The sequence below is a fragment of the Phodopus roborovskii genome, unplaced genomic scaffold (assembly GCF_943737965.1).
Source record: "Phodopus roborovskii unplaced genomic scaffold, PHOROB, whole genome shotgun sequence".
Lineage (NCBI taxonomy): Eukaryota > Metazoa > Chordata > Mammalia > Rodentia > Cricetidae > Phodopus > Phodopus roborovskii.
In genome coordinates this window covers 29,082,729-29,099,988 of record NW_026126525.1, presented here as the reverse complement: position 1 = coordinate 29,099,988, position 17,260 = coordinate 29,082,729, and positions in this window count along the sequence as shown.

Genomic DNA, 17,260 nt, shown 5'->3' with positions numbered 1-17,260 from the left:
AGAATGGAGCACCAAGCCCCTGCCTACCCTACATCCTGAACATTTCCTGAAAACTCTTTCTATGGCATCATGTGACTAAGGGACTCTTAGCAAACAGCTCCATAATAATTGATGCAACTAGCAGATTTTAATACATTATTTGTCCTGTCTCTTTCATGTGTCTTGGCTAATGGCCAGTTATTAAGAATCTGATTAACCTGGGGCTGGAGAAATGGCTTAGTGGTTAAGAGCACTGGCTGCTATTCCAGAGGACCCAGGTTCAATTCCCAGCACCCACATGGCAACTCACAACTGTCTGTAACTCAAGTTCCAGGGGATCTGACACCTTCACACCAATGCACGTAAAATAAATTTCAATAAATTGTAAAAAAAAAAATTAAAAGAATCTGATTAACCATAGTTAGTAACCATATTCCACAGGCCATACTTGATGTCTTCCTGGCAGCTCCTCAGAGGGCCCAAGAACTGGATAGAAAGCCTGACGCCTTGGTTCTGGCATCTCAAGGTTGATGCTGTGCTTCATTGAAGAACTGACCCAGAAGTTCAAATAAACTTCACTTGTTGGCCGTTCCTGAACTTTCAATAGCCTTCCTTCATCATCTTAGAGTTGATCTAAGAGGTGGGGCTGGATAAGGTGAGAAAGAGAGTCTTCCTTCTCACCCTGGAAGAAATCATGTTATCACATGGATTTGTTAAAAATTAGAGAAATGACCCAGCACTGAAGAGCACTAGCCAGAGGGCCCTCCTCCAGTTCCAGGCAATCTGACACCTGGCCTCCTCTGGCACGGATGCACATGGTACACAGACAAGTTTGCAGGCAAAACACCCATGTAAGTAATCTTTTTTTTATTAAAATGAACAGAAATCACCCCTACTGCCATAGTTTTTTTTTAAAAAAAAAATATGACTGATGCTCAGTTTATTTTTGAGAGAGGGGGACTTGCTATATAACCCAGGCAAATCCCAAATTCCTCCTGCTTTGGCTTCCAGAGTGCTGGGATCCCAAATGTACCCCATCACACCTAGGACCACAGCATCACAGTTTCTTCTACATTTTAATAAAATAAAAATTGCCTTTACAATAGTATTTACTTTTATGCTTTGCTTTTTCTTAACAATAATAGAAGGATTCTTCCATTCCATTATGTTAAAGCATTATCCAAGAAAGTATGGATTTTGTTTTTACATGGAGTAAATTTCCTGTTCTTTTAGACTGTGAGTTTTGCTGAGACAAACAATATGTATTTAATATTTTTCCCACCCTGATAAATGCTTTCTCGTAATACCAGATATGGAGCTGCCTGCATCTTTGAGGACTGTGAAACTCTTGGAGCAAAGTGATCTGGGAAGAGCTGTCTGTAATTCACACTTGTTCTGCCTTTATTGTCTCAATAGCAATGCATGTCCACAGACAAGGTAAGAAGAAATAGGAAGTGGGGATAGGGTAAGAGGACAAAAGAGATTAGCTTGTCACCCGAGAGCAAGCCTTCATTTCTGACTGCTGTCATTGTACATGAAGATGCAGTCAGGAGACCTTTGGCTTGTTCCTATACACATCTGGGGAAGCAGGAGGTCTTATACTGTAAAATGCTACAGAGGTGCTGCTGGCATTCAGTTCTGTCACTAGGTAGGAAGACAAAGGAAATTAAATTGTGCAGGCTGGATGAACTGGCGCATCCTTCAGCCATCTTTTCTTCTCACCCATCCCATCTGATCAGTCAACAATTCCAGTCCTGTGGTCCCCTCTCTCTGCTGCCTCCTCTCCTCTCTTACTAGCTTATTGGAGTCATTCTCACTCAAATACGCACAGTACTTTCCATGGATGACCCTCAAGTCCATGCTTCAACACCCTTTGGACAGAGGATGCTTAGAAGTCTCTAGAATATTACTAATCTCATAACAGAAAAAAGTGGGGGGGGTGGGGAAGAAGTCACTAGGATGCACTACAAGAGGCTTCTGTTTGGAAGTGATGAACATAACAGAGGAATCTGTCCAAAGCGCTGCTAGCTCTCTTGGCCCATTATAAATGTCCTCATGATGCCTCATTGCCTGCAGATTAAGGATCAGGCTCATTACCCTGAAAACAAAGTGTCTTGGCCGTTCCCTGACTATTAGCATTGTTGTTCTTCTCCTTACCCCTACCTACAGCATTAAGATGAGCAGGCAACTACTTTAAATGCACCTAAACCCCATTACCTCAGCCCTACTATCTACCATACCTAATCTCTGTCCTCGGTGATGTCTGCATTATAATAACGTCTAATCAAAATATTACTCTACTGGGCTTGCTGGGCCTTGTCTAGCTACGTAGAGAGGTAGCAATGAGAATCGGAGTTCAAAGCTCAGCTTCATAATGGGCTCAGGTTAAGATCAGCCTGAGGTACATAAGACTTGTTTCAAAACAAATGCACAGGCACAAGCTAATGTGTGTGTGTGTGTGTGTGTGTGTGTGTGTCTTCTTATTCTTTTCCAAATATAATTGCCCTGCCCTTGTTATTATTCAAAAATACAGACAACTTATCTTGGTGTGATGTCATGTTTCCCAGTTACTAAGCAGAAATCACATTGGCCGCCCGGTTTATTTTGAGCAGTAATGTGCAAGCAAGTTAAGTTCATCACTTCCAAAGGGAAGCTTAAAAAAAAGAGAGAGAGAGAGAGAAGAGTGTGACTTGTATCTCCACCCATTTTTGCTGTTATGAGATCAGCAATATTCTAGAGGCTGCTAAGCACCCAAAGTGAAGTCAATATTCAAAATCTGCAAGTGACACAACCTGAAATACATCTTTGCTGATGTAAGTGCCTGGCCTTTGAGAGTTATTTGCTGTTGCCCTACAATAATGTATCTTAGTTGGGCAATGGTGGCACACCTTTTTAAACCCAGCACTCGGGAGGCAGAGCCAGGCGGATCTCTGTGAGTTTGAGACCAGCCTGGCCTACAGATTGAGTTCCAGGATGGGCTCCAGGGCTACACAGAGAAATCCTGTCTCAAAAAACCAAATAACGATGATGACGGGATGGTGATGATGTATCTTATTCTGATGGACACCAGCCATTTCAGACCATCATTACCAATGTGCATTACCCACCCCCCAGCTTCTGTGGTGGATACACAGCTGCTCGAAGCTTGATAATGCAAACAATCTCCTGTTGGAAAAAGTCCCTAGTTAATGACTTTTGGCAGGAGGCAGGTTTTTACCTCCCACCAAGGAAGCTAAAAATAACAGGCACTCGTTCCGTAGATTCCTCACAGTGAGGGAACAAGCATGTGACCTAAGGTCACCATTTAGAAGCATCCCTGTCAGGGCTTTGAGCCTTGATACAAAGACGTGGGGACAGTGTCACAGGGCACTGATTCTACTGCTGGTGGTGTTATTTTCCCTTCAGTGGAATGACAGCAGGGAAAGCTGAGCCAGGGTGACAGTGTGCTTTGTGTAGTGACAAGATAAGCAGAGTGTTCCAGTCAAATGACCCAGCTGGGTTCTTGACTACCCAGTCCCCTCAGCTCCTGGTTACTTTCTGTGCCTCCCTATAATTTTCCCAATAATCCTCTAATGTACACAGGATCCTTCCAATCAGCAATGATTACCTTCACAAGCTCTCAAACTGTTTCAATAGCACATTACTAAGAACCCTGTTTCCAGGGATCCCCAGGAACCAAAGGGATGCTGACTTGGTATGGAGTCACATTTTCTTTTTTACTTTTACTTTATGTATATGGCTATTTTCCCTGTTTGTATGCCTGTGCACTGTGTGCATGCATTGCCTGTGAAGGACAGCAGAGGGCATCAGATCAGATCCCCTGGAGTTGGAGGTACAGACAGTCTAAACTGCCATATGGGTGCTGGGAATCTAGCTGAACCCTGCCTGGTCCTCTGAAAGACTAGCCTGTGCTCTTAACCCCTGAGCTATCTCTCCAACCCCTGAAATGATAATTAAAAGCCAAATTATGCATCCTCCAAAAATTTTATTTTATTAATTTATGAAGACAGAATCTCATACTGGTCTCAGTATGAGCCCAACCTGGTCTCAGACTCATGGCAATGCCCCTGCTTCAGGTTCCTAAGAAAACAAGCTGTTTGTTTGTTTGTTGTTTTGTCATTATTGTTGTTTTTAGGAGACAGGGTTTCTCTGTATTGCTTTGGAGCCTGCCCTGGAACTAGCTCTGTAGACCAGGTTGTCCTCAAACTCACAGCGATCCACCTGCCTCTGCCCAAGTGCTGGGATTAAAGGCATGCGCCACCAACTTCTGGTGTGAAAAAAGTATTTTTAAAGATTTTTATTATTGTTATTTGTGTGTCCATGGGAGTGAATGTCAAGCGTATGTGGATGCCGGTAGAGGTCAGACCCCTTAGTACAGGTGGTTGTGAGCTACAATAGGTACTTGGAACTGAACTGGAGTCCTTTAGAAGAGTGGCAAGCATGCTCAACTGTTGCCACTGCGGGACCTAAAAAGTACTTTTTGCAGAGCCACTGCCCTGGCTCTCTATTATCACTGTTATCTTACAGTGCCTGGCTAGGTCCTTCCTTCTTCTTTTCATCCCCCAGATCTTGTTACTCCTTCTCATTTTCTCAAGCTGCATCATGAATTCTGCAAGTCTGGGAATCAAGTGGACCACCACAAAATTCTCATTAATGGTGCCTCGATGGTGGCTCACAAGCCATTTGGCACCTTCCAACCTCAGTAACTTTTCACAGTGTTGCCACCACTTTTATTGAATTCGATACCGCCCAACATTGAAGAGTGGAGAGCCTGGATGCCCAGGTCCTGGGAAACAGTGTGCTGCAGAGATGGCTCAGCAGTTAAGAGCGCTTGCAGTTCTTGTAGAGGACCTGGGCTGGGTTTCCAGTGCCCACATCAAGTGGCTCACAACCACCTGTTATTCAATGCTTTCTTCTGGCATCTATGGGCACTCTTGCATGCGCAGAGAGAGAGACTCAGTACACATACAGGCAAGCAGGTTTCTCTGTGTATCTCTGGTTGTCCTGGAACTCGTTTTTGTAGACCAGGCTGGCCTCAAACCTTAAAGGTGTGGGCTTCCACTGCCCAGCATCCTTGTAATTTGCAAATCTTGTTTTCTGTTTGTTTATAGCACTTCCCCAAATTTGCAACTATGCACAGGATGTGGTGTGGCACTCCTATGATCTCAGCACTTTGGAAGTTGAGGCTGGAGGATCTCTGTGAGTTCCAGGCCAGTCTTTTCTACAAAGGGAGCTGCAGTCCAGTCAGGGCCACAGAGTGAACCTCTGCCTCAAAAACAAACACAAACAAACAACAGAAAGGCAATGCTTGCCTACTAGTTTACTTAGCTTTGGGCTACTGTCTTATGAAAATTGAAATGCTCTGGTTTGTGCTCTGTAGTGATTGTACTCGGCAGCTAGAATCTGACCTGGAATGCTGCTCAACACACACACACACACACACACACACACACACACACACACACACACACACCAAATGAAAAAACCCAGATGTATTGGGTCTATTTTGATTACAAGCAATGGACTTCCAGGAAGCCTAAAGCCTATTGGCCAGGAGGTGGTGGTGACACACACCTTTAATCCCAGCACTCAAGAGTAGAAGCAAGTGGATTGCAGTAAGTTTGAGGCCAGCCTGGTCTCTAGAGCAAGTTCCAGGAAGCTCCAGAGCTACAGAGAAACCCTGTCTTGAAAAGCAAAACAAAAAGGGGGAAAGTCAGCCTGTGTTCTGCGGACAAATGGGGCTTGGGAGGTTAAAAGGTAAGGTTCCGGTGTGACAATGTAAGAACACGATGCAGGAGCTAGAGGAAGGTAGGGACTCTTCCTGCTGTATTGAAATAAGTGAGGTTCATCCCACTTGCAACCTAGAGAATTACCATGTACTAGTTTCACAGAAAGCATAAGTTTCCTGCTAAACAGAGGAGTTAAACTATCACTGGTTCTAAACTTCAGTCTCCCAGGCTGACAGGAAAAGCTTGTATTTGATATGTGTGTTAAGTGGGAGAGATCCCTCCCCAAATCCAAATCTTTCATAATTGTTTACATAGTAGTATGCCTGACCTTTGTCCTGCAGGAAGGCTTCATCCTTTTCGTGGCCAGTAACCAAACCTGTTCCTTGTTCCAGAGTGAGGTTTTATGTTTATCTCCAGCTGTTTGGCATACAAACATCCTAGACGACATTACCCAGCACCACAGCAGGCTGTGCCTTGCTCTCAAATTAGGCACTCCATGTAGAAATGTTCTAGTAAGCAGGTCAGAAACTGAGTGGACAACACCCCCATCTACCCCAAGGACAGCTTCGCAGCTGTGGTACCTTCTAAAACAGCACTGTTAAGGTCAGCATGGTTTACAAATGAATTCATGGAATGTTAAATGTTTGTCAATTTGGATCTTACTGAATGTTCACTTGTTTATAACTACATCATCATCATCATTATAAGACAAGGTCTCTCTGTGTAGCCTTGGCTAGCCTGACACTTGCTATGTAGACCAGGTTGTCTTTGAACTCACAGCATTCCTAAAAGATCTACCTGCCTCTGCCTTCCAAGTCCTGGAAGTAAAGGCGTATACCACCACACCTGGCTTTAGCTACTTTTCTTGAGAAAAACATAGATGACTCTCCAGAAGATAATGCTAGAACAGCATTTATGTGTTTTTCACACGGCAGCATGGAGAACAATGTAAATTCTTGGCAAGGGTGACTTTGAAATAATTGCTAAAAATAGTTTCTTGTTTTTTATTTTCAGTTTGTTTTTCAAAGAGTATGTTTCCCAAAGGGTGGACCCCAAGTTTTTCCTGAACAGAGGATTCTGTGGTATTTTGAGTCTGGTGATAAAACCAAAAGCGTGGACCACTAAGGAGTGAGCACCAATACCTCCCTGACAAACCATTTCAGGTGTTTTTGTTATAGTTGCATGTGAATTTGAATTTCTGGTGAATCAGAATTCTCTGGAAACTGAAGTCATACCATCTTACAAAACAGAGGTCAAGGTCACCAGAATAAACTGTATGATTTCTGACTCATTGTTGTGGGAGGAGAATTTGTAAACAAGTCAATTACTTCAGGTATTCTTGTTATGTGTTGTTTTAGGTGGTGAAGCCACAACAAATGCACCTGGATCAGTTAATTCACTGTATAGAGAATTGAGGATAACAGTTACACATTGAGATGCTTGCTGCTTTAGGAAGAGAGGTTTCTATCAATCACAGAACCAGGATTGCAGACCTCGGTGAAGGCTGAGTATGTAGGTGCCTCCTCCCCGATCAATGAGGATTGATGCTTTGTCTTTCTGCCCTTGAAATTTATAACGATAACTCCTGTAGTGATTTTTTTTCCTTCCCCCTCTCTTATCTGTTTCTAACCTACAAGAAAGTAGGAGCTATTCTAGTCAAACTTGGCAGAAGAGCTCATCTATGATTGAGAATCTAAATAGAACAAGTTTGAACTGACTTCCAAGGGAGACCACGGGTTCCTGCTACTGGTGCCCATTTGGACAAGTAAGATATTCATGAGGAAAGTGAAATGACTTCACAGGCCTTGTTTCTTACTATGCTTGTTAAGAACATTCATAGGCTATCATTGATGTAAAATGTAAGTGTTGGGGGTGGTAAGGTTTAGTATAGTGCATTTTACAACATAGTAATCAGTGCAGAAACAGAGCTAAGTATTTAGTACAGGGATCTGACAGGGTGCTTCTCCATCTGTAATGGTTGATTTACAGGATTCAGAATTACCCTGGAGACAAGCCTCTGGGTGTGTCTGTGCGGAAGTTTCCAGACAGGATGAACTGAGGTGGAGAGACCCACCTAACTGTAGGTGTACCATTCTTTGGGTTGGACTAAATAAAAAGGAGGCCATGAGTTTAGCGCCAGGGTTCACCACTCCTCCCTTCCTGTTGTTTTAATGTCACTGGCCACCTCTAACTCCTGTGGCTATGACTTCCCACTGTGATGAACAGTTCTTCCAAAGTGTGATCCAAATGACCTTTCCTTCCTCAAGCAAAGTCTTCTAGATATATGTAAAGGAACAAATACACTAGCAAAGCTAACAAACAGGTCCATTTCATATCTAGGTTTTTTAATTTAATTTTTTCTGGGACTTCATTTTAGTGTATCTTATATATAAAAAGAAATCACTCATCTGTAGATGGGTGTAAATATAAAAGAACTAGGCCTTACCACAGATAGCTTTAGAGCCCTGATTTTACTATAAAGCCATAATTACTCTTGATCTTAGACAAAAGGCAGATAAGTGATAATAAAGCCATAATTATTATAATAGGGTCATAGTCATCTATCATTCCCATCACCATTAGGTGGTCACTAAGCATGGCAGAGTGAGACATAATTGCTCCTGGCAACACCACCTGCGTCAAAAAGGAAGATGGACATTAAAGAAACTCATTATGGAGTTTGCCTCCAATATGGCAAGACTAGCCATTTGGACAGGATACTGCTCTTGTCTGGACTGTTTGACTTTATGCTGTATAAACTGGACATGCAGGACCCACAGGAAAGTGACTGCTGATTCAAGATGGACATTGTTACAGAGTTCCTGCTTCATGAAGAGTCTGCCAGACAATCTTCAGGACACAGAGAAAAATGACTGACAAACTGCCAATACAAGAAGACAGTTTAGAGTTTCCTGCTTTGGTGAAGAGTCTGCTAGACACACTATGGCCTATGGGCTGGAGATGGAAGATTACAGAAGAACTTCAGATGACTGAAAAGGCAAGATGTCTCTATCATTTCTAGAGCTTATATATTATCCTTCTGTGGTCTTTGAAAGAGTTAAAGACAGATAGTAATGATTATAGTTTTCCGTAGGATTAAAGATAAGTTACATAGACTTTAGACTCACAAAGATAAGATAGATAATAGAATAGTTTCTTTTAATCTTGCTAAATGTTAATGGACTAAATATTGTTAACTGTGATTCTTATTTTATAACTGTTGTGTTATATATTTTGCTATGTTAAGGTTAAACCCCTTCTTTTTATTTAAACAGAAAAGAGGAGATGATGGGAGATGCCATTATGTATATATGTTTCTCATACTGGTTAATAATAAAGCACTGTTGGCCAATAGGAAAGGAAGATAGGAGGGACTAGGAGACAAGGAGGAAAGAGGAAGTAGTGAGGAGGAGTCAACATGGAGTGTCTGGAGAGAACAGTATGTGGCAGCCGGCTCCGGGTAAGAAGACCACGTGGAAATACATAGATTAACACAAATGGGTTAATATTTAAGACAGAGCTAGCCGATAAAAAACTGGCCAAGAACATAATATCAAATACAGAGTCTCTGTGTATTATTTGGGGCTGGCGTGGCGGCAAGACTCGGCGGTGGGCAGAGTCTTACAGTGCAGAAGGGTTATAGACTACCTGTATATGCTAGAGTTGTTGACTATTGTATATTTTTGAGAAAGATGCTGAGGCATCCCATGATGGAGACCTGCTATTCCTGATCTGCCCATACCCACTCTGGGAAATGTTGAAGTTTCTGCTTCCTTTGGAGTCTGACCTCAGTTTATGATACCACAGTGGACTAATATTACTTAGTCTACCCATATGTGAGGCTAACATTATGTCACCCAAGAATCTGGAATTAGAACACTGGATGGCTAAACGATTAGGTCACAGTAGGCACATGAGCCAAAATGTCAACACTTGCTCTAACACCAAACCAAAAGCCACATGTCAGCTGATGTTAGCAAGGGAACACAGAATCACGAGGACTGAGGGCAGAGGGCTTAAGAGGAAGAAAGGAGAACAGGGCAAATGGCAAACATACAAGAAGCACATGGGAATCCTGACAAAATGTAAACCAGGATCTGTCATAAAGAACCTTGGAATCATGTTGTCAACTTACTGAATAAGGGTTCCCACAGGGTCTTCCCCTTCTCACCTACCGGACTTCATTGCCTCCAGCTCCAGGTTAGGCATGGGAAACTTGCTTTTCCTGTAGGGGTACATGTTATTAGCTGAGGACTTTGGGGTCTGCTGTTCTGCTGATGGTCCCTTCCCCCAGTGTCCCACATAACCTGATTCTTCCCCATCTCTGATGTCTCAGTGGATGCTGGGAGTGTGGGTCAGGGATACAACATCTTCTTAGCCTGAGGCAGGCCCTGGTTAGATGGCTGGCACTGACTGCCTCCCTGCTCACAGAGGTCTGGGCCACCACTCATCAAGTCCCACTCCCACTCATACCCCCTCCCTGCTTTACTATTCTCCATCGCGGGGTCTCTGTGCCCTTTACATTCCCCCCTTTCCCTGCTAGCTCACCACATATATGGACTTTGAATATAGTCTTCTATTGCCGTGTTTTATAAATATAAGCACATACATATTGTTCCCCCTCCTGTTTTTTGTTTTGTTTGTTTGTTTTTTGTTTTTTCCCTGACAAGTCTCTCCCAGTAACCCTGGCTGGTCTCGTACTCACTAGACCAGACTACCCTTGAACTTAGCTTCTGCCAGCCTCTGCCTCCTGAGCGCTGATGTTAAAGGGGTGTGCTACCATACCCATCTCCCTCCTGCTTCTGGTTTAGAACTTGTCACTATCTACTTTTTGAATGAAGTCTTGGACTTAAGCTTTATGAATAACAACTCATTCATCCTTCCTTATTTTGAGACAGGGTTTCACCATGTAGTCTTTTTTTTTGTTTGTTTGTTTTTGTTTTTTGTTTTTTTCTTTTGTTTTTTTGAGACAAGGGCACACTGCATAGCTCTGGCTGGCCTTGGACTTGCTATGTAGATCACAGAGATCTTCCTGTCTCTGCCTCCCAGGTGCTGGGATTAAAGGCATGTGCTATCATTCTTTTGTAAATTGATATGCTTAAGGAGATTTTCTGCTAATTATAACTAAGGTTATAGACCTTAACCCTCCCTATAGGCTATTTTTTGTTGTTGTTTGTTTTATGAGACAGGGTTTCTCTGTATTGCTTTGGAGCCTGTCCTGGAACTAGCTCTGTAGAGCAGGCTGGCCTCAAACTCACAGAGATCCACTTGCCTCTGCCTTCCAAGTGCTGAGATTAAAGGCATGTGTCACCAATGCCTGGCTCCTATAGGCCAATTTTAAATCACACTGAGGAAAACTATTTCAGATGAAACTGGATTCTATTCTCATGTCTCTCTCTCTCTCTCTCTCTCTCTCTCTCTCTCTCTCTCTCTCCTGCAAAAAAAAAAAAACCTTTTACTTTTTTACTTTTTTTACTTTTCATATTGCTTACATGTCATTTTTCACCAGTTGGTTTGTATATAAAACAATCTGCACATATCTCCTACATGGATAACAGGTCAATACAGATGAAGAAACATATTCCTATGACCTTTATCACCTCTGATCCCAAGAATACCTTGAACTAGTAACCAATTGCAGAGTGAATAAACATTAACAGGTTAATCTAGAACATGCAGTGTCCCTAACACACATACAGATACAGATGCAGTAAAGGGCTGGATATAAAAATATTAAAATTATAAGAAAAACCATAGAAAATTGCAAGGAAAAACATGAGTTTTTTTTGTTGTTTTTTTTTTTGTTTGTTTGTTTCTCAGTTAATGACAGGACTTGCTGAAACTTGAGCCTTTAAACTACACTGTAACCCTCAAAATGAGTTCTCCAGCACATTGTTTTGAATCCTTGTGAAAAGGGCCTGCCAAGTTTTCCTTATTGCACCAATCCCAAATGGGGTTCTCCAAAGTATGCTCTTACCCAAATATAATGTTCATAGTCAAGCCCACTGCTATAACCACATGGAAGATCTGGCAACCACATTGTTCTGCTCAGAAGGAACATGGGCTAGTGGCCTCTGTTAGCCTTTTGACTGGGGAGAAGGACCTGTTTGTACTGTGGTCATGCTTTGCCTAGATTCTGACAAGCCACGCCACTTTTGGAAGGAGCTTGTGCAACACTATGATGTTGTTCAGGGTGCATCAGAAGGGAAGAAACAGAAAGGCATTTTTATTCTGCCTGTTGGGGAGGATGGAGAAATTTGATGCCTCTCCATGTAGTTTTTTGAAAGCAAGATACACATCTGCTTGTCCTGTAGAATTCAGCCCTCTTCCTGCTAGGTTGCTCATAGCTGCCCCCATGATAAACCCTGCTGGCAGTGCCCAGCAATATTTTGGTGGTTGGCTCAAGAGCTATCTATTGGACACCAAGGTCTGGGTTCAATATCCAGACTCAAGGGTTCCTTATGGCAGAACTGACTAAAGATATGTCTGACTCAAGGTTGACTAGATAGATTGATACCTGGCTTCCAGATCTCGGCTGGAAAAAATGGGCAGTGGAAAAAATCATAAAGATCCAGAAGTACCATGTGAGATTAAAATGAACCAAATCCTTCCATAATTCTGGCATGCCACTAGACCAACAAGCAGAACATCTTTTTGGGTCATGGGCTACTACTTTAGGTAGCCCACCGGAAGCAAAACGAGCTGATAAAAAGGGGGCCACCTGTGCCTACTACTCATGTCTGCCCTGCCCTGCCTCAAACCCTCATTTCTCCAGAGTAGAGCAAGGATTTGAGGGCTACCTCGGGAGCTAGGGGAAGATGGAAATCTGTTTGGACTCAGGCAGTTTTATAGATTGTGACTTCCTTCAGAAGATCTGGTTATTAATTTGTCCCGGTGCTAGAAACCACCTTGCCAAAGAACAGCATCCTAGCCCCTTAAATGAAAATGTATTTTCCACAACTCTTTCTACAAAAGACAGCTGAGAGCCAGGCAGTGGTGGCACATGATTTTAATCTCAAACACTCAGGAGACAGAGGCAGAGTTCAAGATCAGCCTGCAAGTTCCAGGACGTCCAGGGCTACATAGAGAAAAACAAAAACCAAACAAGCAAAAGAATACGGCCGACTATAACCACTTGGTTTTGGCATTCACCAAGAATTACCATTATCTGTATTAAACTGTAGTACTCCTCACCACATCCTTCCCTGGTGCTATGCTTTGGCTTTTGGTATCTGTTTATAGTCTGTCTCAATCCAGGATCTAATCAAATTTTCATTTTCTGGTCAACTCTGCCATCACTATCTTCTTACTTGGTTCATTGAAATGACACTGCATTCCTGGGTAATGTCTGTCTTATAAACTCCATACAGGCCTGTTCACCAGCCTTTCTAGTGAGAAGCTGATGTCAACGCTTCACTTCAGCAAGCCACCAACAGGTGTTGTCCAGCATTCATCCATCTTGCATGTACCTGGAATGCAGTCACTGTCAATGGCTTCTAGAAAGTATTTGAGCAAGACACAGAGGGGTTGCCTTCCTCTCTAAGGTCCTGATTGTTGCAATGTGTCATATCTTAGAAGTGCTGATAAATCAAATTTGGCAAGCTTGCTCCTAGAACAAAAGGCCTGAGTTTTTGGACATTACAAAGTTATTAACTCTTAAGTTCTCAATATTGTCCCCAAAGACCACATCAGATAGTAATGGAGATATGACTATTCTTCTAAGTAAAAGAATGGTAAACTCATCATAGATACTGGCAACCAGGGATTGTGAGCACAGACTAGGAAGTTAGACCACTGGTTTCATACCCAGCTTTGCTGCTACCTACTATGGCTTCCTGGGAAATCTCTCTGTGTGTTTCTTCATTTACAATGAATTCATCACATCCCTAAAACAAAGTCCAGATTTATATTTTAAATTGTAAATTAGGTTGCTGGGATTCACCTTGTCCTTGGAGATTCACATAACTCCTGGCAAGTTTCTCTCGTCTTCTTAGTTCTTTAGGACATCTAGGATATTTAGTTCAGACTGTACTTTTCAAACTCACTGCCCTGCTGAAATACTACTACCTAAACAGAGGAGGAAATACTGCTATGTGACAATTTATTTTTCCACTTGCTGCTAAAAGGGGATGGATAGGCATAAGGTTGGTTTCATTCATTTTCCCTAAGAGGCCCCAGGAAGACCAAAGTCAGGCACATCTGGAGGAAAGACACTGGTGAGGGACAGAGACAGCAGGAAATGACTGACCAAGTATGTGCAATGCAGATAGAGTAGAAACCCTGGCTAGTGCAGGCTAGGCCAAAGGATTTCAAAAGGCTTTTAAAAATAATTATTTACTTATTTTTTTTATTTATTTTGAGACAGGATCTTACTGTGTAGTCCTGGCTGGCCTTGAACTCACTTGCCTCTACCTCTCTGAGCAGTTTTTTTTTTTTTTTTTTTTTTTTTTTTTAAATACACACAGATATTCCTGTAAGTGCAAAGCAGTCTCAGAATTACTTTTGGGTATGTGCCCCCTACCACAACCCTTGATTCAGGACTGCTAAATGCCTTTAAGCCACTGAGTCATGCTTTTCCCTCAACATACTTGCAGTGGTTTGTAATGATTTCCACTTTGTCAGGGCTTTCAGTGGGGCAAATATGCAAGTAGGAGCAAGCCTTAGAAAAGACCACACCTGCTCAGAAAACAGCAGCTCCTTCATTCAGCAACAAAGTGAGCTTCTCATGGGAGGGGGGCGCCTGAAAAGCTAGTTGGGATTGTTGTGTTGCCCTTGTCAGACACCTACTAGCTCTCCTCCTATCTACTTTGATCAATGTTTGTTTGGTTTTGGCTGGGGATGCAGCTAAGTCTGCAGAGTGCTTACCTAGAAGGGATGTGAAGCCCTGGGCTCCATCCCCAACACCACAGAAAACTGGGAATGGTACTGAACACCTGTAATTAAAGCTGGGAGGATTAGGAGCTCAAGGCTATCCACAGCTACATAGCAAATTCCAGACTAGTCTGGGGAACCTGAGATCCTGTCTTTATTTAAAAAGTGACCTTAGACTAACACTAACTTCTGAGTCACCCGAGAAGAGTGTTGTAAGTAACCTGAAAGAGGAAGGCTGTGGCAATGTCTCAGATGGAAAGAAAATACACTTATCTCCCACTTCAGGCAGAACCCAAGGCTACCCTCAGCAATTCTGCAGGGCTGCTGGCTCTCAGGACATGGACTATGACCTAGTTTTAAAGGTGCTTTATGTGGTATGACATGCAGTTCTTTTGGAAGAAGAAAAATGTAGATTAAAAACCAACTGTTCAAAACAATTAGGAATTTCTAGTTTGATGATTCAAGATATAACCAACACATCTATCTGACATCCTATTTTAGGAGGCTTCACCTGACCCACATATATTCATTTGACAAATATTTACTGGGAACTTAGTACATACCAGATACTGTTTTACAGACTGGGGATGTAGTGGGGGAATTTCTGCAGTTCTACTGGGGATATAACAACAAAAATGTATCTGATAAGGGGAGGAGGAGCCCAAGAAGATCAACAATGACAGAAATGCTATTTTGTGAGGTAGCAATAATGAAGACAGTAAACCTAGGTGACATTTGGGCAGACTAAACCACGAGTGACCTTCTGGATGATCCAAAGATCCTAACTAGACAAGTCTGCAGCCAGTACAAAGTCCTGACAGTAGAAATGTGTTTGGCTGTTTTTGAAAACAGTCTAGAAGGTTAGTGAGGTTAGCAGAAAGAGGGACTTAAGAGTGGTGGTCCAGGAGCTACACTTTCAGAATCAACTATCCAAAGCCAAGTGGGTCAAAGGGACTTGGGAGTTGAGTAAGTTGGGAAGCAACTTCTGGGGAGGCTTCTGATAGTGACTTGACTTACAGGAAGGATCTTCTGGTTACTGTATCCATCAGGCTATCAATAGCAAAGGGGATGTGCCCATCAAGAGAGAAGGGCGGAAACCAGAGGGGAGAACAAGGGCAACTTGAAATAGAGTCCTGACATTCCAACAGCTGGGCGGTTGAATTCAAGGCAGTTGGGTCTGCTTAAGGAATGGATTTGGTGAATGAACATGACTAGTAGTCATCATCACAGTTTTTGGCTTAAACATAAAAAAGAGCTTTTACTGTAATAGTGTAGTATAGGGCAAACAGATTTGATTCTGTGTGTGGTGTTAAATACTTGTATGAACCATAACTTCAGTTTTGTTGTTTTGATACAAGGTCTCTTTATGTAGTTCTGGCTGTCTTGGAACTTGTTATGTAGAACAGGTTGGCCTCAAACTCAGAGATCCTCCTGTTTCTGCCTCTAGAATCTAGCATTAAGGACATGCACCACTATACCCAGCTAACTTCAGTTTTTGGCATACAAAAGGTTTATTATAGGTAGAGTCAGAAGGGGTGGGAGTTCAAGCTCATTCTAGACTCCTAGTGAGTTCTAGGCTTGCTGGATCTACATGAGATGCTGCCTTGAACAAACGAAGCCTATTAACCATCAAGTGCCTGAGTAGTGCCTGCCATATACTATACACTTACTAGTTACTAAATTAAAAACCAAGGTGTAGTAAGGGAAGTGGATTTAAAATCTAAATATATCATCTATGAATATTCACACTTATAATTTATAATCATGATGATTCACTAGAATCCTTTACTTCTTGGTAATAGATTAAATATTAGAATCACTCAGTTCACGCATTCTCACAAAAAATAAGGCCCAGATTAAAGGGAGAGAAATAACGTTCAAGGATCACATTCATGGTACAAGGAGAACCTGCCAGCAGACCTCCTGGTCCACAGATCATACATCAGGCCCTCCTCCCTCTCAAGAACACTGATGATAACTTCATGTTAACTAAACTTTTCAAGAAATACATTTAAAGCATTCTTTAGACACTGGCTAGTTAGACTTCATTAATATAAATGAATTACTGTGATATGTGATGTGGTCTCAGTGGTGTACCCTTCAGCAATGAGTTCAGCTGTGCCACAGACAACCATAGCATTTAATATGTGTCATACAGATATTTTGTTTCACAAAATTCTGTTAGCAAACAAAGGCATCTTTTTAAATAAGTCTGAATAGCTAGGAACATGCTTGTACTAGACAGCAAACTTTAGCATACTCAAATTACTTATTTTGCTATCTGGGACTTGACCTGTCAAAACTTAACATCCCATTTAATTATAGCAAAACACATTGAATATCCATTTTGTCAAACACTGTACTGCACATGGCAAGGGAAATGAAATGGTTCATTGTAATGAGCTGTATGGGTCAAAACGAAGACTTGCTAGAAAAAAATGCACTTAAAAAATACAAATATCTGTAGCCAACTATTGAGGTGGTGATGTCAGAGCAAACAGTAACTATTTCCGTGGTTGGGGTAGGCATAGGTTTTTTACAAAAAGAAATCAAATGTAGTAGGTAGGATATTCTAGGCAAGGAAAATACAGTACAGAAAGGCAGAAGTGTTTAAGTTCTCATGAGTCCACACCCAGGTGTAAGATTGGTTCAGTGTTAGCTTAAGGTGGAGGAGGCAAGAA